The following is a 25,198-nucleotide window of genomic DNA, read 5'->3' on the forward strand; positions in this document are numbered from 1 at the left end:
CCCTGCCCTATTTCCGGACCTGGGCCACGACACATTTATCACCCAAGGCACGGAGCATCTTCAATCCCCCCTGGCTCCCAAGGTGGTTCCCCTGGGATTATCTGCTGTCACCACCAAATGCCCAGAGGAACCCTGGTGCTCATGGTGACCACTAAAACACCTCCCACCCCACTGCCAGGGCTCACCCCTGCCCAGCATATCCCCACGTCAGGGGGTCCTGGTGGTGGGTACACTTAGGACAAGCTCAAACCACTCCCCACCATCCCAAATTTACCGTTTCGCTGCAGAAATTATCCCAACATGGGTTTCCTCCTTTTGCAGGAGAGGAGTTGGGAAGGAGGGTGGACGGGCACCCACATCCACATGTGCCAAAAGAGCCAACTGCTGCAACAGGCCTCAATTAAAAGGGGATTCTAGGCTCAGATCAGCAAACGCTGGCCTAATTCAGGAAGGAAAGGCTCTGTCACAGCACTGCTGGGCAGGACACTGGGCAGGAAAACCATTTCCAGGCACAGCCATGAAAAGTTACAGCTTGATAACTCAGACTGCAAGGTCTGTGCTCTTTAGAGAACAAGGTCTCAAGCTCAGGTCCAAACCCTGCTCTCCAAGGACAGGTCAAGCTTTCCAAAGCAAATCCAAGTGCAACTCAAAGCCATCTGAATCCAATCGCTGCTCACTCGGGCAGATCCCCCTTGTCACCGAGCAGAGAAATTCAATATATGGGAAGAACTTGAAACAAGAAAATGAAATTCTGTTTATTTTCCTAGCAGGAGTCTGGCCTAAACCCTTCACTTTTCAAGAGTCAGTAACTGTTGCTTCCTTTTTTACTCTCCTTTAATTACATTTCTAAGCTAAATGAGAACCAAGATGAAGGCTTGGGGCACTACCACAGCATCTTTGGCGAGATGTACCCTGGCCAAAGGTGCAATTCCAGAACAAGACATTGCATAATGAATTATAATTAAAATACTGGTTTACCAGTTTTTCTCAGAGTCTGGACAGGTTTTCTCCAACACAAAAAAATCCTATGTTTTTTCTAGCCAAACAACCTAACAAAGAGCTTGTGAAGAGCATCTATAAGGAAGGCAGACCCTGCCCTTACCATGTCTGCCCACATCAACAGTCTGGGAAAATGCACCCAGGCAACTTGAGTTTTCCCCATCCAGGTTCCTCCATATGCCATGTGGAGCCAGGTAAAGACGGAGGGAAGGAGAGAGGGAGAGACATGTCACCTGGATGAGCTGGGCAGAGCCAGATCCTGATGGCACCCAGCACGAAGCCCCTAGCTTGGGTTTGGATCACCTCTGCTCCCAGTCTCCTTTCTAGATGGTTCTGAAATTTCAGTCTGGAAAAAAAGGATGGTGTCAAAGTATCAGGAAGGGAAAAACAACACAACCACTCTCACAGTTGTCATTGCAGATGCCTTTGTGGCTGAAGGAAAAGGCACATGGGCACTGTGCTTCAGCATTAGCTCCAACCACCACCATGAGGAAACCCCTCACCCCACTCACAACTGCACTGCTGTGCTGGGTGACTCCAGCTCCTTCACCACTTCAGGATTTAACTTTCCTTGTGTACCATGTAGTTTATATTGTGTTAAGCCCATCTAGACAGCAAACCATTTCCTCCTGCTTAACAGCCCTCCTGTTCCTCCCCGTCATCCGCCGCACGCCGCTAAGCCCAGACAATTAACGCTGTCTCCACCACGGAGCAAAGAGAGGTCCCACAGCTCTTAAACGCCCTGCGCTCCCCCAGCCTGCTCTGGGCTGGGGTTCTGTAACAGACCTTCTTCCCTCATAACACTTGTGACACATTAATTTATTCCGTACCCATGGGATGGGTCCCAGTGTGCACGGCACCGCTTCATGGACCATCCTGCTCCCCCAGCCAGGAGCTGCTCCATCCCGTTATTCCAAACCCTTTGAAGACATCTCTTGCCCTTCCGCACCTCACTTTTTTTTTAGTAAAATCCTTTTTCTGGTTGCACTCAATGCTCACTTAGCTCCTATCCACCTCCAAGGTCCTACTGTCCAGTGTTGCTGTAGCTCCTGCTCCCCTTGGCTCCAGCCCCACTGCTGCCCACCCTGTCTCCCATCTCCCAGCTCGCCTCTCCATGTAACCAACCAGAAATTACACCCCACAGAAGAGTTAAACCAGCCTGGAGAGTTGCTGCTGCCCCACTTTGCTGCCTGAACACCATCCAAAAGCAATTAGGCAGCACAATAACCCTGGTCAGGAGCAGCGAGGTTCTGCAGGGACAGATGACGCGACAGCAGCAGCACCAGCCACCCCATTCTCTCCAGGATTTTTCCTGCAAAGCCATTTCCATTCACAAACATTAATTCAATTTTCTTTCCTCAAGCTTCCAGTGCTGAACCCCCAGCCCAGGCTCCCCCCGCCTCACAGTTTGTGCTGCCTGGCCCCATCCCCACACAGTTGTTGTCCCCCCATGGCACAGGAACCCCAAGCAGCCCTGGAAAGCCAACACAAACTGCCACTGGGACACCACCCATCATGCTGACAAATCTGCAAATAAGTAAGTGCTGAAAAGAAGAAGAAAAGAATAAATAAAAGGACATGGAGGAAGGAATCTGCTTGGGGAACAACTCCATCTGGGCTTGGCATGGGGTCACACTCACTGCATCACTGCTAAAGGGACAATGGGTCCCGGCCAGCAACAGAGCTGCTGGCTCTGACCCCGCAGGGATTCAGCCAGTTCAAACTCTGAGGGTGCAGGAATTCTCTGCTGAAACGGGGGCCACACAGCCAGGGATTCCTGAAAAAATAAAGTAGGTGTGTGTTTCCCTTGCTTCCCTGCCCCAGACAGGCTGGGCAGCATCCTCAGCATCATGAGCCAGGCAGCTGCAACCAGCATCACCTCAGGTCTCTGTCCCATGAATTCATCACTTCCTGGCAGTGTTTTATTTATCTCATGTGTTTATTTTCTATACGGTTTGTCCTGAAATATGGCAGTTTGGACTTTCTAGGCTTTCCTGTCCCACTGGGATAAACCCAACATGTGGGATGACATGGGAGATGGAATCAGCCAGTGCTGCTATTATTGTGCTCTGTCTTCTGCCAGCTCCACAGAGGTTTTGTGGGCTTTGGAGTTTTTTTTTTTTGTTTCTCAGCTTTTTTTTTCCCTTTTTCTTTTTTTTTTTTCACTGAACTGGTGCTTTTAACACTTGATAGCTTTAATCTTTGCAGAAGTTAGAAATAGAAAAAAAACCCTGCTGACATCTACTTTTCTAGGTTTTCATGAAAATAGGAGAATCTCTTCGGTGGGTTCTCTATGGGTGACTGCTGGGATGTGCCAATGTAGCAGCGACCCCAGGCCCTGTGCTTCCCCACCTCACCATCTCACTAGGACCTTAATTCTGTGCATTTTGGGATAGAGCATCTCTGTGATGACAGCAGGATGTTCAGCCCCAGCTGAAGCAGTGCCATGACCATCCCCCAATCCAGTGATCAAGAATAAGAATTAAAAGAAAAAAAAAAAACCTCTTTGAAATCAGTTTTAAGTAAACAAAAAATTGATCTCACAAGCTCGGTAACCACAAGCATAAATTTAGGTTTGGCTGGGTTTTGTGTTTTGCTTGGGTTCTTCTGCATCACATATGAAGTCTATTTTAGGATGATTTGCTCAAGCAGTTCAGCACATCACCAGGGCCAACACGCACTCAACAGTCACTCAGGAGCCACGGCTGTCCCCATGGCCACCAGCTGCCCCAGAGCAGCGAGAGGCAGAGCTGGTGTGGAGGGCAAACAAAATCTCTTATTCCTTGGGCTCCTAACTACCATGGGCAAGTTCTGGCATGAGTTCTCCCACTCATCTGGCCACTTCTCCTGCCACTGGATATGTTCTTATCTACACTGAGCCTGCTGCCTGTTTTTATCCACAGCTGAACAACATGGAAGGAGTCCCTGAATGCCTGTCCTTGCCCCAGGACAGGCAGCCGTGGCAGCTGTCACCTCCCCAGGTGAGGGACAGAGGCGTAGCTCACCCAGGCATCTCCACATTCCCATAGCTCCAGCCATGCAAGCTCAGCTGAAGCAGGAGGGAAACAAGAGCATGCCAGAGCCCCGTATGAGGAGGGTCAGGAGAATTACAAAGCTGCCCAGAACATCTCACCACTGCACTTTCCGGAGAGATAAGGACCCGGGGGTGGCGTTCCTTGGCTGGAGACTGAGAGTTCCTGTGCTCCCAGCCAGAGGGAAAGCAGGGAACCGCTGACAGCCTGAACACTCCTCTGCTTCCCAGCCCTGCCATCAGCTCCAACAGCAGCTACTGTCTGCCTCGAGTTACCTCAGCGCTCACAGAACATACTCCTATGGTCAAAAGTAACTCCTTCCCTACCTCCTGGTGAAGTTGGGACTGCTGGAACAAGGAGGCAGGGTCATTCACTCATCCTCACGGGAGAGAGGAGGTCAGTCCTGGCTGGGAGTAGGACCCTCAGGGCAAGGGGAGCAGCACCAGTGCTCCAAGCTTTGCAGGGCTGGGGGCAGTGCTGCATGGAGCCTGTTGCAGGAGCACGAGTCAGGCACAGAACTGTGCAAGCTCCTGTGAAATAGAAGTATTAATTGCTAGGGCTGACACCTCACTGATGAGGCTGAAGGCCACACACAGCTGGAGTTACCTACCCTGAAAGAAATTACCTAACCAAATTCATGCCCATAAAACACTGACGGCTCATCCCCACGTACTCAGCGTTCAAAGAATGACTGTTGTCATCTTTCGAAATTCTCTGATTAAAAAATATATCTAACTGGCATGACTGTAGGTTGCCTTCATTTATTCATTCACCACGAGTGAATTATTCAGTTTTCCAGAATCCCAATGCAGAAACCCTCCCCACTGAGATGGACAGGACGTGCTTTTAGTGCTTTAGCAGCTGTGCATCCTGTGTGTCCTTCGTGACAGCCACGAGTCCCACTGCAGCACTGTCAGACTGCACTAAGTACATCTGCACTTCTGTAGTAACTTCAATATAAATATATATTTATATCAAATCCAGGAGTTGTACTCAATGATCCTTGTGGGTCCCTTCCAACTCAGGATATACCATGATTCCTTGATATATTTATATTTGTCATACATTCAGGAAGGCTGACTTTTCAAAGTCTTGCAGGGCTTGGAACAAGGAACAATTATAATCAGGAAGTGAGCAGAGTGAGACATCTCCCATCTTTTTATGGAATAAAAGTTCCATTTCTATCACTATAGGGATAGAGCTGACATTAAACTCAAGCTACCTGGATATAGAAAAAAAAGTCAGGATTCTACGAAGTAAATTCCATACTATTGCTATCAGATTTTAACATTTCAAGACAGATAGAAAAAGCATTTCTCCCCTATAACATGAAATGATCTGAAATTTCTGTGGAAAACAGCCTGACCTGCTGAAGCACATGGAGAAGAGCACATGGAGAAGAGCACATGGAGACGCCAGGACCGTGGCAGCACCTCACTCACCAAAGGATGGCTCTAGCACAAGTGTGAGCACCACCTTGCACAGAACCTGGATCTCTTTCTCACACAGCATCAACTCCAACCTCTGTGTGTTCTTTGCACATCCCTGGATGGAAAGAATAATTCAAATTAGCCATTAGCTGAGATGATTTGGAATTAGTGAGGTTCTGCTTCTTGCTGCTGGAGCATAAAACCTGCCATGGTTGGGTGAGGAAGACTGAGAATGGCCCAGGAGGTTTCTTGAGATGAGTTTATATCTAGATGTTCAACTTTTTAATGAATTTTTTTGCTTTTGTCAATTTTATTCAAATCTGATAGATCTTAGTCTCTAAACCAGCAGCATCTGCATTGGTGTGGAAGAGCAGCATCTCCAAGAGCAGATGCAGGGGGACACAAGGGACAAACCTCTCATTCCCAGGGCTTGCCCTCTCTGTTTCCAGACCACAGCAAGCCCACACAGCAGACTGAAATTATTTACTCCACAGCACAGGAGCCTTAACCACCTGCGGCAAGCGGAAAATGACAATGACAGGGAGAAAAGGCAAATTTTATTGTGTCTGGAGAACTGCAGCTCCGTGAAGCTGAAGTATTTAAATAGACAAGAATCTTTTGTTCAGGAAACTGAGCACTAATAATAACATTTCCTCCCGCAAAGCAGGCTTCTTCCCAGCTGCTTTCCACGGTCTCTGCCTCCTCCTGTTCTCCTGGCACTGTCCCAGACCTTATCACCCCCTTTCCCCTCTCAGGCTACAGAACACCCCACGGTTTTCCAGGCTGCCTTCACTCCAGCTTTTCCTCCTCCACCAAACATCCAGATTTTCTATTTGATTCCCTGCTCTGTTTTTTTCCTCCAAGCTGTCTCAGCAAACACACACCAAAAAGAGAAAGCCTCTCTTTTATGGCTCTGGTGCCCCGTGACACGGCTCCCCCTGGCCCCACAACCTTACTGGAAGAGTCTGGTCCTGCTCATACAGACATCACACTTGGAGGACACAGGACACCAGAGCAGGCTCATTCCAGAGTCACCACCAGCATCTTTTGCCAAATGCCCATAGCTTCCCAAAGCTCAGGAAGAGTTTTAAGAGGGATGAAGGAAGACATAGATTGATGTCCCATCACCCCATCAACTTTCCAAACCCTGACCAGAGCATGGAGGTTTTCCAGCTATCCAGCTGGAAATTATTTCATTATTAATTATTTAATTACTTATTCATTTTCTATGGACAAGCTTCCCAAGTCAGCCCTAAAATAAAAAACCGCCCCAGGACACCAGTCCTGTACATGGGTGTTGAGATCCACTGCTGTGGGAGCAGAAAGGCTCTTGGTGTAGCCAGATACCCCATCAAGGGAGGACGGGGAATTTCCTGGAGCAAAGACCAAGCCTTAATTTGTTCCTGTCAGCACAGAACAATGCACTGAAGGAGACAGCAGTCATTGTCTGGGAGAGCAAAGCTGTGGTTCCCGTCTTCCCCACCGGAATAACATCCCTGTCCCCACAGCTGGCAGGTTAAGCATCAGCAGTGGTCCCAGGAGCTGAGGGCTGGGAAGGGACATCCCATGGGGAAGGACAAGCCAGTGCTGGCCTTGCAGCCCCTTGCTGAGGCAAAGTAAACTGAAGAAAGAGATTGAGCAGTCAGAAACCAGGTCTTTCGGAAATCAAGTCCTACCTGGAGGAAATGTAGGGCTGAAGGAGCCGTGTCTGGGGTGGAAATGAAAGGGGTTAGAGCAGGGGGTTGTGGCTGCTTGGAGATCACAGCTCAAATCCTTCAATATCCTGCTGCTGTCGGGGTACCAGAGGGTCTCAGCAGAACCACAGCTTTCTGAGGTGACAAATTTGAATACCAAAGTGCTGGGTATTCAAAGGGGAATAGAAAAATGAGCAAAAATAAGTGAGTTTAAGGAAAAGGTATCTTGTTTCAATCTTAAAGAAGCTGAAGAGGCAGGACAATTCTTATCCGTACCCCAACGTATTTACTGTAATTAATTTAAGAAAGAAAATTCGCAGATGGAAAAAATATCGTTCAGTCAAGACTGAAGTGTCCTGACAGTGTTGGTGCAAAACATTCACTGGTTCTACTAAAATAAATTGGATTTAATGTTGGTTTGATCTCCTGAGTTCAGCAGGGCCACAGTCCTGATCTGCACCCTCAAACCAGCTTTGGAGCAGAGGATGGGTGTGGAGTCAGGAAAGCTGCAAGATATTAATGAATATATAAAAATTAGGGCACAGATTTCCATACACAAAACCCTAAAGAAATTGGATCCCAAACGCCAGTTTTAATTAAAGACTAGCTTATTATAAATAAGAATATTAAAAAAATCCCAGGAAGTAATATGTAATTATTCATCTACAGAGCTGATGACTCAGATTACTCTATTGATTTGAAATACAGTGTCCAAATGCATTTTACATATACATTAAACTTGTTAGTTTAATAAATATGTGGAGGGAACATGGAAATGTGCGTCTGCTTTTAGAAACAAGTGGCTAAATCCCTGATCCATTCATCTGCATGAGAAAAGTGAAGCAAAGGCTTCACTCCTTTTATTTTATTCTTAAGCAAGTAATGATTTAGAAAATGTACATTATCATCAACACTATAATCACCGTCCCGAGCCTATAATCCCACGAAGGAAGCCTGCACTGCACATAAACTAAGTCTACTGGGGGTTGTTGAAGCTTAAGTTCCTTAAGAATTATTTTTAAGTTCCTCTCCATCAAGGATATTATAAGTAATGAGAGCAGCTGCAATTGTGGCTTTTTAGAAAGTGTTCTCCCAGCCTTCTAAAAAGGCTGTTTTAAAGGTCATGCTGCTGAGCCTGTGGTGCAGTGCCTGGGCTGGCTGGTATAAAGTAACTGCATTTTAGTTGGCATCTGGCTGAGCCTATATTTTCATTTGTAAAAATTGAAAAATTCTTGGAAGAACTCCACAGCCTACCAAAAAAAATGTTCTTCTTGAAAACTAGTTACAAGTTAATGATAATTCCACTTTGGGCAGGAAGGAAGGGTTTAGGCTGGACGTCCCCGGGTGAGTCGGGAGGATGTTAAACCACAGCCCTGCTCTGCTGCTCGGGTCCCATTCACAGCCCAGGCTCCTGCTCAACAGGACAAAACACCCCATTGCCAGGAGATTCATTAAACATCTTCCACAGAACCAAATTACTTCTATGAGCACTAAGTAATTCTGAATATGTGAAAGCTTTCTGAATGGAGTTCAAATCCAGCTTTTCCTTTGATACATCCCTAGAAGGAACCTCAAATATTAAATCCTGAGAAATGTAGCCGAGACCACGTAAAAGCTGAGACATCCTTGATACATACAATGGGATCCCTTATGCTGGAGATACAGTGAAACATTCATAGACATCACAGTAAAACTCAAATTCTGATTTATCCCCACATTTAGCTACAGTCGGGGTACAATTCTGGTTAGAGTGTCCATTTGCCTAAAATATATATTTTTAACTACCTTAAGGGGCTTTGGAGCTATCCTGTGTCGGGAAAAGAACAGGTCATTATTTGGAAGGACCTGCTGTAACTTCCACACGAGAAGCAGGCTGGGGCACTGGAAATAACCAAAATGGAACTGTACAAGCGTCGACGCAGATACACAACCTCTCCTCTGCACTGAAGGAAAAACCTGCTGTGCTATTCATTTCTTTTCAGTAAATGTCCATATTTAAGATGGCTAACATGAATTGGCATAGGTATAGAATCCTAGAATTCAGCTTTGCCTCTTTCTTCACTGGCATAAATCATAGAATCATATAGAATCATGGAATAATTAACTCTGGAAAAGACCTGTAAAATCAAGTCCATCCATCAACCCAGTACCACCACCATGCCCACCATGTCCTCAAGTACCACACCCCCATGTTTTTTGAGTACTTCCAGGGATGGTGACTCTAGGCAGCCTGTTCCAATGCTTGACAAACCCTTGCATGAAGAAATTTTTCCTAATGTCCAATCTAAACCTTATGGTGCAACTTGAGGCCATTTCATCTCATCCTGAGGGATGCATGGGAAGGCACAGGATTTTTGTAGCTCCATAGAGTTTTACCAGGATTCATGTACCTTATAGAAATAGAGAAAGAGCTCATGAGAAAGAAAGTCTCAGCTAAGCAAATCTGGAGAACAGCACAGTGCAGCGCCTCACCCAGCTCCTGCCCCGCACATCCCAGAGCTGGGTTCTGGTTCCAGTCACCCTCACAAACTGGGGTACCTGAGGGATCACCACTGTGGAAGAGGGAAATGAAAATGAGATAGACGTGTCCTGCTAATTCCTTTGCCAACAGCCCACATAAGCTGGGATGTGGTGCACATAAAAAAAGCAACTGTCCCTCGTCCCCTGCAGAGCTCCGGAGCTGCACGATGTCCCATACTCATAAATGTTTCATTGCACTTCTGGAAAACAGACGTTGCTTTTGAGCAGTCTATGAAACAATATTGTAAACAGCTCAACCATTCTCCCCTCTGGTCTTGGCAGAGCCAAGAACAATGTGCATTCAGGGATGAAAACCCTCTGCCTTGGGCATCCCAACCCAGGGATGCTCAGTGTTGCCTTCTCACCACACCAGGGAGAGGTGATGGGGCTGGATGGAGGGTCACAGGGTAAGATGGGCAAGGCAAGGGAGAGGGCTTAACGTGAGCGAAACCACAGTTGATAGGGATTGCAGGATTTAAGCTGGAGCCAGTGAACACACTGGGCTGGATGCACCCGCCTGAAAAACAAAACAAAAAATCCAATAAAATGGGCAGATGGTCCTGGAGACATGGGGGGAAGGGGGACTGGAAACAAGGAAACCAGATATTAAAAAATGTAAATGAGAGGGAAATTATAAAAAGCATAAAGCTCCTGTCCCTGAGGGAACAGCTGTGTATGCTAATCCCTCCTGGGCTGCTCCTTTTGGATCTCCCTTCCTTCCTTCCTCCGTCCCTCTCTAATAGCTCCCTTGTTCCTGCTGGACAAAACCGGCCCTTTGTGGCTGCTCTCAGAACAACATTAAAAACAGGAATAGGGAAATTGTAAACAGGAGGCTTTTGGCCTACAGGCCAAGGCACACACCGGCCTCTGAGGTCTACTTCATGCTAAGCAAAGAAACAGATCTTTGTTGCTAAAGGGATTAGGGCTGCGGGATTTCGGAGGCTCGGCGGAGGCATTCAGCTGGCCTGAAGTGGGGGCTTTGTAAAGAGATACCTCCATTATGGCCCCGCCAGCGGAAATGGCTCGCGCTCTTTATGCAATCGGGGTAATGCGATATTGTTGGGCGGCTGAAGGGCTCTGGTGAAGCCTGGCCCTATCTGCTCAATGGCAAATTCTTTCCCTGCTAAATAGATGGTGGGTAATTACCTTTACTGGGGGGGGGGGGGAGGGAACCGTCCATCTTTAACCCTTAGGTGCTTTAATAAGAGCCATCCCAGCGAGACGCCACAGGGTTTGCCAGAGCCTGTGCTCATGGTGGGCTTCTAGATGAGTTTCTACCACCTGCAACAGCTTCATCTCAAATTCCTCATCAAGCAAATAAGCACATGCCATAAAATATCCATCACCTGTGTGATGGCTCCCTGAGCCCATCTTGGCTCTTGGGGTGCTGATAGCCCACACTGCAAACCCCAGCACAGCCCTCAGCCAGGACAATCCACCACACCATGTCTTCCCACGCCTCTGTGGAACTGCCCAGGTTTAGTGACTCAAAATCCTCTGTGAAGTTTGTGGTTGGGGTTTTGGCTGGGGGTGGCTTTTTTTTTCTTTTTTTTTTTTTGTTTTAGAAATAATCAACTAACTCCTTCCTGATGAACAATAACCTATATTCAGGTTTGCATTAAGATTATCCCTTGGTTACACACAGCCCACACCACCTCTATATAAGTATTATGGAGTTTTCCATGGTTAACTTCTAATTAAATTCCCCAGCTGAGCACAAGAACTGTGGGATGATAGGCAAGCCCACAAACAGCCCCTGCACTTCCAGTGGGAATCTCTCCTAAAAAAGAAAGCAGGCAGCACCGAGCCTGCCCGCAGCCAAACCATCTCCACCACCATGAACATGCCCTGCCTTCACAGTTGTAGGGTGTGGGACATCCAGAGATGGGTGGTTACACTTCTCTCAGTGATAACTTAAGATTACTCATTCATTTACCCCAAAATCAAGCGCGTTTGCAACTGGAAGAGGTGGCTCTGCTCTGCAAAAAGAATACAAGTCTGCTGCAACATCTGGAGAGGAGAATAAATATGAAATAATTTGTGTCTGGGGCCGTTGGATGTGAAGTTCTGCTCAGGTTGTAGCAGCGTTGCTGATGACCAGCTGCTGTCTGTCACCTCTACCCATCACTCCTCTGCCATCCAGCCCTGCAGCTGGGGAGTCCCAAGGCCATACAGGGAGAGGGAGGGGAAGAGCTGGATTTGATGGCACCATTCTAAGCCATTCCAATTTTTCAGCAACACAAACTGGTCATACTGGAATGAAGTTCACTAGAATCCATTCATTTGAAGTTTATAGGTTGGCCTAATAATAAAAGACAACTACCATACAGTCCATTTTTTTTTTTTTTTTTTTGTCAGGCACTGCCTAAATCCCAGCCTTCTCCTTTTTGGCCCTAGTTTCAGAATCTCTTCCCAGGAAAATGTTTGTAAAAATAATTTGCTATAATTAGAAAAATGTTTCACTGAAAATTCATTGCTGGAAGCCTGTCCTGCCAGTCGGAGTTAGGCAGGCTCCAAGACACCTCTTCCTGTGACATGTTCCTGCTGAACTGACAACCAAAGTGACGCCCATGTTTATTTTACAAGAGCTGGGCTTTGAGTTCCAGATCCCAGAATCAAAGGATTATGAGTGGGTTGCTACAACTATTAAAAATATCACTTGACTCCAGTCCCTGTGCCGTGAGAGTCCTGACTCCCAACAAGAATGGGAATAACAGGAACGGGATATGTATTAGTTTGACAGTGTCTCGTTTGACGGTGCCTCTGCTCAGGTATAGCAGAGCTGCTGACAACTCTTGCTGCACCTGTTTCTAGGACACTCGGTATTTGCCCTCCAGAAACACCAACCTGCACACACACAGCCTCTGCCCCCTGTGCTGTGTAATCTGGGAGCCACCATCCCTCGGGAGAAGGGGGACAATCGTGGCAAGGGCCAAATAAATTTGGATAATGTGACCAAGACCAAACGATGCCTGAGATTTTGGCATTCCAGTGCTCCTAGTGAGGAGCTTTGTTATGCCATGGTCTACCCAGGGGTCACCGTAAAGGCTCCCTGCAACTGAAAACCAGCAATTCCAGCCAGGAATCAGCGCTCCCTTTGCCAGTCCCCTCTCCACCCCTCTGCACCAGTGCAGAACCCTCCGGATACAGCATCCCACACACACCACTGCAGCACAAATCCCAGTGCTCTCCCCATCCCAGAGCTTTGCTCCTGGCAAAGAAAAGCACAGTCATGTTTGTTAAAAAGGGAGATGGCATGAAAAGGCAATCTCTGATCACATCCCTCCGACCTGGGATTCTGAGCTTTTAATATCCCTCCATGTCTGGGACTTTCCAAACCCAGCAGAGCAGGCTGGGGGCTGATGAATGGTAACACTCTGACCAATTACAAAGTAATTAAAAGTCCCACCGAGAAAGCTTTGCATATGGACTTTAATTATTATACCACAGTCCTGCCAGAAAAACACAAAAGAGGATCTCGGGCGGCTTGGAGGATGCATATGGCTTGTGTAGGTGGAGAGACCTAAGAGACTGTTACTTTGGGTAGGAAGTGGATTTTCCCTCTCCTATAATCTTGTTAAATTACCCTGGTTTTAAATCAATGATTTATATCTCCCTCTTCAAATCCAGAGGGGAAAAAAAACCCCAAACCCTCTCTAAACAGCCAGTGTGTGACAAGCAATACATTTTCACTTTCATTTACCCTCACACTGCAAAGTTCACTCAGCGAACCAGAAGTGTTACAGGAAAATACTGGGAAGGACTGGTTAAAAAGAAAACCTTGGCTGAAATGAGATGGAAAACAGATTTCCCAGGCTAGGTAAGTATCAGAAAATAATACATAATGTTAGACATCCGAAAAGGGAAGTAGGAAAATATTTAAAAATTTGCATAACCATTTGCAGCCTAAGAAAAGAACAGAAAAACAGTTGCATTAGGAAAAGACATTTCAAACAGGAGGCAGTGCTGGATCTTCCTGGGAAATGGCCATACCCTGTGTCCAGCATTGACTTTTTGTGAGTGCCTGTGTAACTGACTGAGCACTCCCAAACAGATTTTCATTTGCCATTTGGGTTTCAGGGAGTCTTCCTCCCTGCTACACCAGCTAACATCTGTGTACGTCTGGAAGCTTCCAGAGGGAATCATCTCGTAGCAACACTCACAATAATAAAATAGACTCGGCACAGATCTGGGACCGAGGCCATGCTGCAGCCCACCTGCAACAGGGAGCACTCTGAGTCTATCCAATTAACATCTCATCAACCCTCCAGTTTTGTGAAAGCCCCACTGAGCTGCCATTGAGCACCAAAGCCTTTGTCACTTGAAAGCCAACCATGTCCTAGGCTGCATCAAAAGAAGGGTGGACAGCAGGTCTAGGGAGGTGATTCCTCTCTCTGTTCTACTCTTGTGAGACCCCACCTGGAGCACTGCATCCAGCTCTGGGGACCTCAGCACAGGAAGGATGTGGACCTGCTGGAGCAAGTCCAGAGGAGGCCATGGAGATGCTCCAAGGGCTACTGCTCTGAGAGCTCTGCCCTACAACCCAAATGCCCCATGTAAGGTATCACCAGCAGTGACAGCAGGGAGGAACTGCGTGTCCCAGAGCCGGGAGGAAGCACTGACATCACCCATAGACGTCTTTAGCTCTGCTGACTCACTGCTCTTCCCCCCAGCAGGAACAACATCCAAGCACCGGGAGCATTCCCACAGCAGCCTGTGTCACCGCTGCTGGAGCTGTGGCTGAGCAAGGCGTAGGGGAACACAAAAAAGCCCCTTTCTATTTCTGGACCCTGGGTGAGGTGGATGGGTGGAAATCACCATGCTCTCAGTTCCCGTGGGAAGCCATTAATAACCTCCTAAACACTGCCACATCCTTTAACAATCGTGCTATTATGGGATGCTGAGAGAGCAGCCATGGGGTTGGTAAGCCCACAGGGCTCCTTCCCCCGCGCTGCCCACCAGGCACTGCCAGGACGGTCCCACCGTGCCCCAGCCCTGGCACAGCACAAGATGTGACTGTGTGTGCCTGTCCCCACTGCTGACGGCGTGTTTGGAAAGGAAATCCCCCCACGTGGCCTGGAGGACCGCGAGGGAAATAAAGCCATCTGTTCATTGAGACAGACCTGTTTCAAACCAATTAATATAAAGAGCTTATATTAAAGGGTCTCGCTTCGATGCAAATCCCCTCTTGTAAACAAACCTTACAGGTCCCAGCTCCAGTCTCCAAGGCAAGTCTCAATCTGATTAGTTATTCCACATGCCTTAAATTCCCCCTTACCAATGAATAAAACTATCTTCTTGCTGACATATATTAAACACTTACTGAATTTCACCTTGAGGTGTCCTTTTCAGTGTTATTTAGTGAAACTGGGACCTCTCTGGGTGAAAACCAAGCAAATTAATTTGTTTTCTTGGGAGTAGTTGTCCTCCAGACCACCACCCACCCAGCACAGCACAAGACCTCCACCACAGCCCAGCACACACAGAGTTTTATCTCCCATGTATGCACCACTGTGGACTATTTTTGGATGCCTGCCTAAGGCAGAGCACACAGGGCAAGGTGTGCAGTTCAGTATATTAAAAACAAGAGAATGAATTAATGAGAAGGGAATTCAGCAACAGTTTTCTGCCATTCTCCAAGCAGCAGCCCTGGAAAGCACCTGTGGGAAAAGCACTTTATGTAGGTGAGCTTACCTGGGCAGGATGAGGACTGAGTGTTGCTGCAGGAACACACACATGTTGGCTCCATGGACTCTGGAAAAGCAATGGGATGAGGAAACAGTCACCCCCATGGAGGAAATGCATTTGCTGGCTGATGGTTGTAAACATGGTGAGCACCAAACCGGATCCACAGGCTGCTCCTCCACAGCTCACGGAATGCTGAGGAAACTCTCCACAGCTCTTTTGAGCAGCAGTTTTCCATCCCTCCACAAAGACCCATTTTTTTTTCTCAGATATTTCTGAGACAAATGTCTTCTCAGTCTTTCCATTTAAATACACAAGCCTGAAAGTTCCCAAAATTGTAACACAAACTGGCAAAGCCATTTAGCAATGCCCTGCCCTGCCCCACTCTGCTCCCCACAGTAGGGACGTGATTCCAGCTCAGTGGGCATGTACCCAGCAGTAAAGAGGGGTTTGATCCTGGGTCAAGACCAGCCTGGCTCATATATCACTTTTTTCCTAATATGTTTAAAAACAGACACAGAGAAGCAGAAAATTACAAAATTATGAGAGCTAACTGAATATTAAGAAGCATATACCTCAATTATTTGCATTTCTTTTCTGTCTTCATAAGTAAAGCTGAGTCTCTATATGGTCTCTGGGGTGTTGACACAGAGGTTGTGCTTCTCTTCTCTTGCTTCAAGTCAGATCCCCTTCACTCTGGAGAAGTCCCTTTTCCCAAACAGTAACGGAAATTTCCCAAGCATGTTCAAAATAATGGCCCTGCAGTAGAAGACAGAAAGAGAGGAGAGTGAGGTACATTCCTGGGGAAAAAAAGAAAAAGCTTTTCATTAAAGGTGAACTCTGCTGTCAGCTCCAGGACTTCCAGCCGGTAAAGAACAAGGATCTCTCCCTCGTCCTGGAGGCAGCAGAACAGGAAGTTTTGGTCTTACAAAAAAATTAAGGAAATAGTGACATTGTGGGTGCCCTGTACTGAGCTGCCCTGGAACTGCTGCATCAGGGAGTCTGATGGCAAGAGAAGAGCTGGTGCTGGGAACACTTGTGAATTTGGCATTGAAAGTGTTACAGAAAACGTGCCATAAAGTTCCTCTGAGGCTTTAATTTCCCTCCCCCCCCATCTTCCTTTGATTTTGATCCCCTCCTTCCCTCGTGTCCTTTGAACTTTTAAAAAGGCACTTTGAAGAGATGTCATAAAGCAGTGGGTTTATTCAGGATCTCCTCTTTGATGCTCCTGTGCCGCGTGTGAAGTGTGGCCCTGCAGGATGTGGAGCCAGAGGAGCCGAAAGCTGAGATGGAAGGGAAAGGGCAGAAAAGTGAAAGTGTGGACACAGCGTTCTGCAACAGCTCATGGACACAGGCACAACCCCACGTTGGCTTCTGGGCTACAGGGACCTGTTGTGGTTACACCCACTGTGCTCCTCTGAGGTCACTGTGGGCTGGCAAACTCAAGGGGGAAGTGATGGGAATGACGGAGAGAGGTAACTGGCTTGGAATCCTTCATCCCAAAGGCCATCCTGATCTCACTGCAAGGTTACAGATATATGACAGTTACACACACATGTGTGATATCCCCACAGGAACAGCCACATCCATGTCACGCAGAGCATCTCTGCCACCCAACACCCAGGGATCAGCCCAGCAGCTCCAGGACTCAGTGCTGGAATCACCCAGCAGCCTTTCCCACCTCCAGCTGTTCCAGTCATAAAAGATGACACCAAGAACAAGCATTCAGCTTCCAAGCCCATCCCATTGGAAGACAGTGACGCTGCCCAAACAGAAGGAAGTGGCTGCAGAGCTCAGCACCAGCTCTTCAGACCCAGGGGAAGTGCATGTTCCAAAGCCCCCTTTCCATACTGGAATATCTAGAAAGCTCAGAATCACAGAATCATTAAGGTTGGAAAAGCCCTCTAAGGTCATTGAATCCAGCCTCACTGCAGCCCAGGCTTAGGCTGGGTGACTTTTTTCCCCTCCTGAATGACTTTCTGAACTAAAATTGGACATTTCCATGGCAAAGTTGGTTTCGCAGCACAGGCCTTCATGGCACAATGCCACCAGTTGGAGCCTCTCAACTTTATTTAACCTTTGCATAGGGAATTGCATTAACTCATCCAAGAGAACCTCTCGGCAAGGGAGAAACAGATGTTCAGGCATTAGATAAGCTACAAGAAAGTCCATGGCTTTTATCAGCAGGCACGTGGGTTTGGGGTCGGTTTTGTAATTTTTGGTGGTTGACCAGTGGTAGGAATTATTCAGAAATAAGTGAAAATTATCCTGAAAATTTTTTGAGGGTCTTTTGAAAGGATATTTTTCCTCAGTTGCTCCTTTTTACCTGCAATATCAATTTCTATTCTTTTTTTCAAATTACAGCCAAGTATCTTCTCCTGAGACTGAATGCAGATGCAGCTGGAATAGGAAATTTTAACTTGCTTCCAACCTGGGAATTTTGCACTTTAAACTTGAGATAAGGAGAGAACTTTATTTTAAAGACACATGTACCCAAACAAAAGACAATTGTACTTCCAGAGAGGCCACCCCACAGTGCTCCTGCGAAACAAGTACTGCAGAAAATAGGAAAATGTAAAGGCTTAAGCAATTCTAGTGTATATTTATTAAATTATTCCCATTTAATACACTCCTAGAATCATAGAAACACAGAATGGCTTCAGCTGGAAGGAACCTTAAAGATCACCTAGTTCCAGCCCCCTGCCACAGGCAGGGACATCTTCCACTACACCAGGTTGCTCCAAGCCCCAAACTTGGCCTTGAACACTTCCAGGGATGGGGCAGCCACAGCTTCTCTGGGCAACCTGTGCCAGGGCCTCACCGCTCTCACAGGGAAGAAATTCTTCCTAATATCTAATCTAAACCTGTCCTTTTTCAGTTGAAAGCTATTCCCCCCTTGTCCTGTCACTCCAGGCCCTTGTCCAAAGTTCAGCTCTCCTGGAGCCTTTAGGTACTGGAAGGCTGCTATTATATATATATATATATATATATACATACACATATATACAAAGATCATATATACATATATATACACACACTAAGTCAAATAAGGAGATTTGGGGCATTACAACCCCTCTAAAATTAGGATTGTCTTCTTGAGATGTCCAGAAGAAAGGTCAACCCTTTTTATCAACACCCAAGCAAAACAGTACCTGAACTGCTCTGAAGATCTTACAGAAGACAAGGGAAATCTGACAAAGCCAGCAGGGTTCTTCTTGGTGCAGCCAAGTAGCCTTGGGAAGCACCATGGCAGCCTGGTTCCTCCTGCAGCTGCTCCCTTCACACAAGCATCCTTGAGGAAAGCAACCAAAGAGAAAAAATTTAGGTAGTAAATGAAAAAGGAGTATTCAGTGAAGGACATTTTGTGTTACGGTAGGTTTTTTTAAAGACACATTCAAAAAACAAAAGCTGCAAATATAAAACCTGGCACTACAGAGAAACCCAGCACTCGGCCTGTCTGCATCAGGCTACCCAAACAGCACCCAAAACCCAAGCCCTGAGGTTTTTATCCTCTTTAAGGCCTGCTCCCCCATTCACATGGGGCATCTCCTCCATGTTGTGCCCAGGGCTTCCCAAGGACCTTCACCAAGAGGAGAGGAAGGAAGAGAGAGCTGCCCTGCCATGGCCAAACCCATTTTGCAGCAAAGTAGGTCAAATTGAAATGCTTTGCACTCATCTGAAGGTCACTACTGTCTCCACAGCCTGTGCTGGGCAAGCTAAAGTGTATTTACATTGAGAAGATGTAGAGAGGTTTTGGAGCTGGAAGCGGTTAGAGGAAAAACAGGCTGTTAAAGAGAACAGGAGCATGAGCCTGCATCCGAAATGGTGAACGCCAAGGGAGGAAAGAATGAAAAATCCCAAATATCAGACATTTCCCTCAAAGGGCAGGAGTGTTAGTCCTACCCTCCCTGCTCCTGGTAGCACTGGTAGGTGTTCCTGGTACAAAATACAGCACTGACAAGAGGTCTTGGGTAACATTTGCAGAGGGCTTTGACATGGAAAGCCTGAATTCCCCTTTACAGAGGCAAAGTCTGACAAAAGCATAATGGAAAGAGGCTTCTGACGGACAAAAATTGACTCCCTGGCACACGCACAAGCCCACGCAAACTTTCCAGCCTGCCCTCCAAGTGTGAGCACTGGTGTTTCCATTAAGTGCCTGAGAGCTCAGAAAGCATCCGGAGAAAAAGTAAACTCATGATGAGACTGAGCACGACTTTTTCCTTGAATTTCTGCAGAATTATTACAAGTAGTTTTGCAACAGGAGCAGAGATTACCCTGGTCCTTTTGTGGGTATCTCTTCTGACTGCCCTAGAGATAAGAACACAAATGTAGCCATTTTAGGGTATTTGTCTGAAATCATTGTTGGGAAGATCTGTCAGAGGAAACTTCATATAGAGTTAGAATCATAGAGGAAGAAATCACAGAATTATTCAGGTTGGAAAAGATCTCTCAGACCACCAAGTCCAATCATTCCCCCAGCACTGCCAAGGCCACCATTAACCCATGTCCCCAAGTGCCACATCTACATGTCTTTTAACATGTGACTCCTCCACTTCCCTGGGCAGCCTGACTCAATGCTTGACAACTCTTTTGGTGAAGAATCTTTTCCTAATATCCAAAATAAACCTTCTCTGGCACAACTTGGGCAGTTTTCTCTTGTTCTATTCCTTGTTACTTGGAAGACAAGACGCGTCCTCACCTCACTACAACCTTCTATAGAAAACAGTCTGGAAAGAGCTCTAGGTCTGGAGCCACACTGAACTTGGGGAAAGCCCAAACGTAGACCAGGCTGCCTTCCCTACCCCTGTCCCTCCAGCATGATCCCACCACCAAGGTGGGCAACTGGGAGCCTCAGGAAGGGGACACATCTTGACACAGCAGTTACATCACGGCCATCATTCACACATTGTACAGACTATCTCCTCTGCCCCCATGCACGGCTGTGAAAACCATAGCACTGCCTGCACAGGAAAGTTATGTTAGAAAACTAATTAATGTATTTTGGCTGTCTCCTAATGAAACTCGGCAGCTGGAAGCAGGCACGGAGCCAGTGCCACGTGACCACTCAGTTCTCCCTTGGACACGTTTCAGGAATCCCTTTGCTGAAGTATCCAGTTGTCCTGCACGGCTCTTTTTCCCCCTAAACTGAACTAATCAATGTCTGGCTGCAAGTTATCACGGAGGGAGGGGGAGAAACGCGCACGGAAAAGCTGTTGTACATCAACCGCTGCGTTATAAATACGCGGGCGATGCAGCCATACACAGTATTTTCCTCCTCCATTTATCTCCCCACGAGCAGAACGGCTGTAAGCGGATGAGTGCCTGCCATGGAGAGCAGTTCTGAGTGAGGTTATTGCATTCTTGACTTAAGCCCATTTTTCTGGTTTCCATGCAAACGTCAATGAATTTTAAAAGGGAGCATTCAGCCCAGACCTTCTGATTCAGACAAAACACAGTATCTCTCTATATCAGGATTATACTCTTGCTTGGCAGAGGGAGGAATCCAATGGGTTTCTCCTCCTCTCACTGTTACACCCCCCTGACTGTTCCACACGTCCCAGTTACCTCCATTGGTTGCTGCAGCCGTTCCCATGAGCGCCAGGCAGGAACACACACTGTAAATGCACAGGAATATATATGCTTGCACCTCATACATGTGCACACAGACACACGTACAGGTGTGCCCGGGACCAAGGACGGCAGGAACGTAAATATGTTTTACGCCTAATTATGGAAAGTACTTTGGCAGGAGGCGGCCGGGGCACAAAGAGCTACTATTGAGGTTCCTCAGGCTGTGGCCTCCATTCAGCACACAATTGACAATATTTAGACAGTATGGGCTAGTTCCTTCCTTCGCAAGGTAACTTCCTCGTCTGGCAGCCCTCGGGCAGGCTGTAAATGACCTTGTGTTTAAGGACAGTGTCAAATCAAATAAGCGGTCAAGGGATAACCGCGCCTGCTCGCCTTCCCTGCGTCGCCACCATTGGTTTTCTGTTCTCTTCTTTCTCTTCAGGGCAGCTCCTCGGGTTCAGCAGAGCTGAAAGCTCCATCAGCAGATGCCCCTGTGCTGCCCAGCAGGGAGGCAGCAAGCAGAGCATGCTGAGTGATCCCACTGCCCAAAGCGGGGGAAAAAATGATGGCATGCAAATGAAGACTTACTTATTAATCCCAAAGGAATTTCATTTGGGGTTTTTTCTCTCCCATTGCTCATCTCCCATTTCCAGCCTTCCCCAGGCAAACATTTTCCTATCAGATGCCCAAAGGTTTTCTGGTCTTTCACTGTGCAGCTTCATTACCAATCCCTTCCTTGCTGTCCGTGCCCCGCTCCGATTTGCCTCCCATAACACACGGTTCCAGACCACAAGGCACATTGACTTCTGGAAGTCTGGCTCTGAAACCAAATAAAAAGCTTTTCATTGACACTCAAGTGTAGGTGCAGCAAGTCAAAAGCCTTATTTTCATGTTTTACAGTGCTCCCACCTGAATAAATTCATTTTAAGTGCCACTTTTCCATTTGTGGATTATGAAAGGTTGGGAGGTCTGGATGCCATCACCAGGGACCAAAAAGCAATATATTACCCACTGCAGGAGTCTGTCAGTGCTTCTGTATCCCACAGTCATCGTCACTGCAGGGCATTTTAAAGCACTTACCCTGAGCTTGCCTTCAACACACGGATGGATGATGGACATCAGGTCTGCTGCTCACAGGGAGGGGCAGGCAAGTAGCCATAAAGCTATGGTGGGACTTGAATGTGACATGGCTCAGTGGAAAAAAAAAAAAAAAAATCACTAATATAAAATATTTCCTAATCCACCCACCTTCCTGCTCCCCTTTGGAGCAGAACAGCTCCATTGTACTGCAGGGTTTGCTCAAGGCAGAGCCTGTGCAGGGAAGGGAGGTCTTGCACCATCCCTTGGTATGAACACCCCCCCCCCCCATCAAATCCAACCAGGACTTTTGCAACCACCCAGTTTAGATACAAGTGCAACTCTGCCCATTTCCAGCTATAGCACTCAGCACCACCTTAAATTACAAATTACATGCTCCTGTGGGTGTAAATGCAAGTGTGTGAGGCAGATGTAGCATACCAAAAGCTACAGTAGAAATATGGAGAAATAAAGTGGCACAGGATTGTTGGCTCTGCCTGTATTTAATTTTCCAGCCCTTTTTAATCATACAGAACCATAGCTTAGGTGTGTTGGAGCATCACTGGCTGCTAACCCAGAGGATAAATGTGCTCTGTGTGCCCAGCTAAAAGATCTGAAAATCCGTCCACAGTAGAAACATGCACCATCCTATCAAACACATAGAACGTCAGCAAGCTCAGCATCTTCCATGAAGGAGGATTCGCCAAGTTTAAAATCCAGATCACAGGGATTCCAGAAGCAAGAGGTGCTCTCTCAACCTGCTTCCTCCCACTCAGCACATGCAAGGTTTGCCACAGCCCTTCGTGGCTCTCAAGGAAAACAGGGAAGGTTTGAGTTTATTTCACTTGTGCAAGGAAACTCCACTGACAAATCCAAGAGGCTGAGGAGCTGCAGCATATGGTTCCTCACTCCTCACACACACAGACCTCCACAGTAATGCAGGGACAGAAGCACTAGGTGGCAAAAAAAGCCAACAGGTCCTTATTAGTTACTCTCTGGAAATGAGCACTAATGTCTGTATAACATTTCAGGTACTTTAATAACAACCGTGATGGGCATCAGCCCATATCCCACTAGCATGTTTTATTGTTCCCAGTGAAGGACAGAAGTGAGGGCTCACAATTATAAAAAAAAAAAGGGGGGGAGAAAGGGGTTCAATCCCAAATTGTTCCTGAATAAATATTACCAAAGTAGAAATAATATCTTACTGGATTTCTGTGTACCATTTCCTTCCTGGTAATGGCAGTGTAATAAAGCATCAAAATAAACAGTAATCGAAAAAATAAATGGCTGGAATTGGTCTGTATTCCAGATGAGAAACATCTGCAGGGGTAGATCAGCAGATCTTTTCTCTTTTTCCTGGGCAATTAGTTGGACAATTCTGTGCTCTTATAGGTAAAATTATTCTCCCAACCTCTTCTATCACCTCATAAATTAAACCAGTATTTTTGGAAAGGAAGGAAAAATCAATAAATACCTCTAGATAAATAAGAGCAAAAGACTCCCCTAGATGTAGCTGAGCCTCCTGCCTCGTGACCGTTTCCTGTGCAGCCCTCCTCATTTCTAGCTGTGCTTTCTCAAAAGGACGGGGGAAAAAAACAACCCTCAAGTGCTTTAAAATTTAAAAATAAGGTTATGATTTTTCTTATGCTAAAATGAACATAAAATAACAGATGGATTAGACCAACGTATCAACTGTCTGACTTGTTACAGACAATAAACAAGGACAGTCTCATTAATTTTGGAACCACCACTGCCAATTACGAAAGCATTGTGTTTGCCATACACATTGATTAGAAAAGCTGTTTATTTGAACTAATAAAGCAGTAAATGAGCTGAAATTGTCTTTTCTTTATTTTTAATATGATAAATGGAATAAACTATGAGTACATCTGTTCCAAGCCTCTTTTCCACAACATGTTATGTCTGAAAAGCCTGAAAAATGTTCCTTTCTATTCCAACATTTCAAAGTAATGATTTTCTGCAAAGCATCACCTACAAAACATCCATCAGGCTTACACAGTTTAATCCTCATTCTGCATTTAGTTCCCTTTCTGAGCTAAACCACATTACATGGGAGGAGAAAACAGGCATTAGCCTACAGATAAACCGTGGGCATCGCTGGCTCAGCACCCCAGGGTGCAGATCTCTGACATGCCATAGAATCATGGAATCATTTATGTTGAAAAATACCTCTAAGACTGTCAAGTCCAACTGTTAACCCACCACTAAACTAAGTCCCCGAGTGCCACATCTACATATTCAAGTTGCCAAGGTGATTTCCTTCAGACAAACCTGTGTCATGACAGTAGGAAGAAGTCAGGGGGCCAGACATATACTCTATTTTAGCCACAAAACTATTTTTCATCTCTCATTCTCACTATTTTTTTAAACTGTGCTGTTCAGTTACGAGTCACCCCCAAGTAGGATAAAGCCCTGGTCATCTAGAACAGGGATATGCACACAAACCTCTAGGATTTTAAAAACATTTCCACCAAATAGTAAAGAAAAGTCCCTACACAATCTGTGCAGCACTGCAGCAGTCCTTGCTCTACTGAGACACCACCTTATGAAGTTATTCAATAAAGTAAATGCTGAACCTTCTTTTTGCCCAGGTGCTATGATGGCAAGAACATGTTTAGGTAAATCCATGGTCCAGTTTTGGGATCTCCCAGGACCAGTCCAGCTGGAATAGACTTGCTCCCAGTACCACCTCTGAATGGGAGCTCAGTAAATCAGTAAATTAAAAAAAAAAAAAATTAGCAGATAATGAGCACCTTTTTTTAGGCTGTGGTCAAGTAATTTGCTTTGCTGAGAAGGGATTTTTTTTATTGTATTTAGTGGGTTTTTTACATCAGCCACGGAGAAGTTTCTACATAAAGGAAAAGCAAACAGCTGAGGAGTCTTCCCTGGGCTTTGATCCTCCCTGCAGAGAGTAAACCATGAAGTGTTTGTTAAATCCTAATCCGATTTAAAACTGCTTTTGAATGCTTTAGGGGAGGAAGTGCTGGCTCTCACTGTCTCATTCAGCCCAGGGTTTTAAAGCTGTGTTACTCTGCCTGTGCAAAGCCAGGATCCCCCTCCCGGGCAGCTGTTGCTTCTGCCAAAAACACCCACCTCGAGATAAAGCTCATTCCAACTGGAAGTGAATACATCTCTTCGTGTGGGCACCATTCTGCTCCCTGTAGAA

The 25,198-nt window shown here is 46.4% G+C and overlaps 1 long non-coding RNA gene across 2 annotated transcripts; it reads right to left on the minus strand.

Annotated features, from left to right (window-relative positions):
* Positions 1-5,467: 5,467 nt before the first annotated feature.
* On the minus strand, positions 5,468-18,603 carry LOC116794493. Of its 2 annotated transcripts, XR_004359813.1 has the most exons (5): positions 18,513-18,603; positions 15,936-16,119; positions 15,370-15,429; positions 7,138-7,319; positions 5,468-5,576 (listed from the first exon to the last, which is right to left on the minus strand). It is a non-coding gene; the product is annotated as an uncharacterized LOC116794493 (long non-coding RNA). The 2 variants fall into 2 exon arrangements; XR_004359814.1 differs by lacking the exon at positions 7,138-7,319 and having other exon boundaries at positions 5,495-5,576.
* Positions 18,604-25,198: the final 6,595 nt, after the last annotated feature.

This window comes from Chiroxiphia lanceolata, chromosome 15 (genome assembly GCF_009829145.1).
Source record: "Chiroxiphia lanceolata isolate bChiLan1 chromosome 15, bChiLan1.pri, whole genome shotgun sequence".
In the NCBI taxonomy this organism is placed as follows: Eukaryota; Metazoa; Chordata; class Aves; order Passeriformes; family Pipridae; genus Chiroxiphia; species Chiroxiphia lanceolata.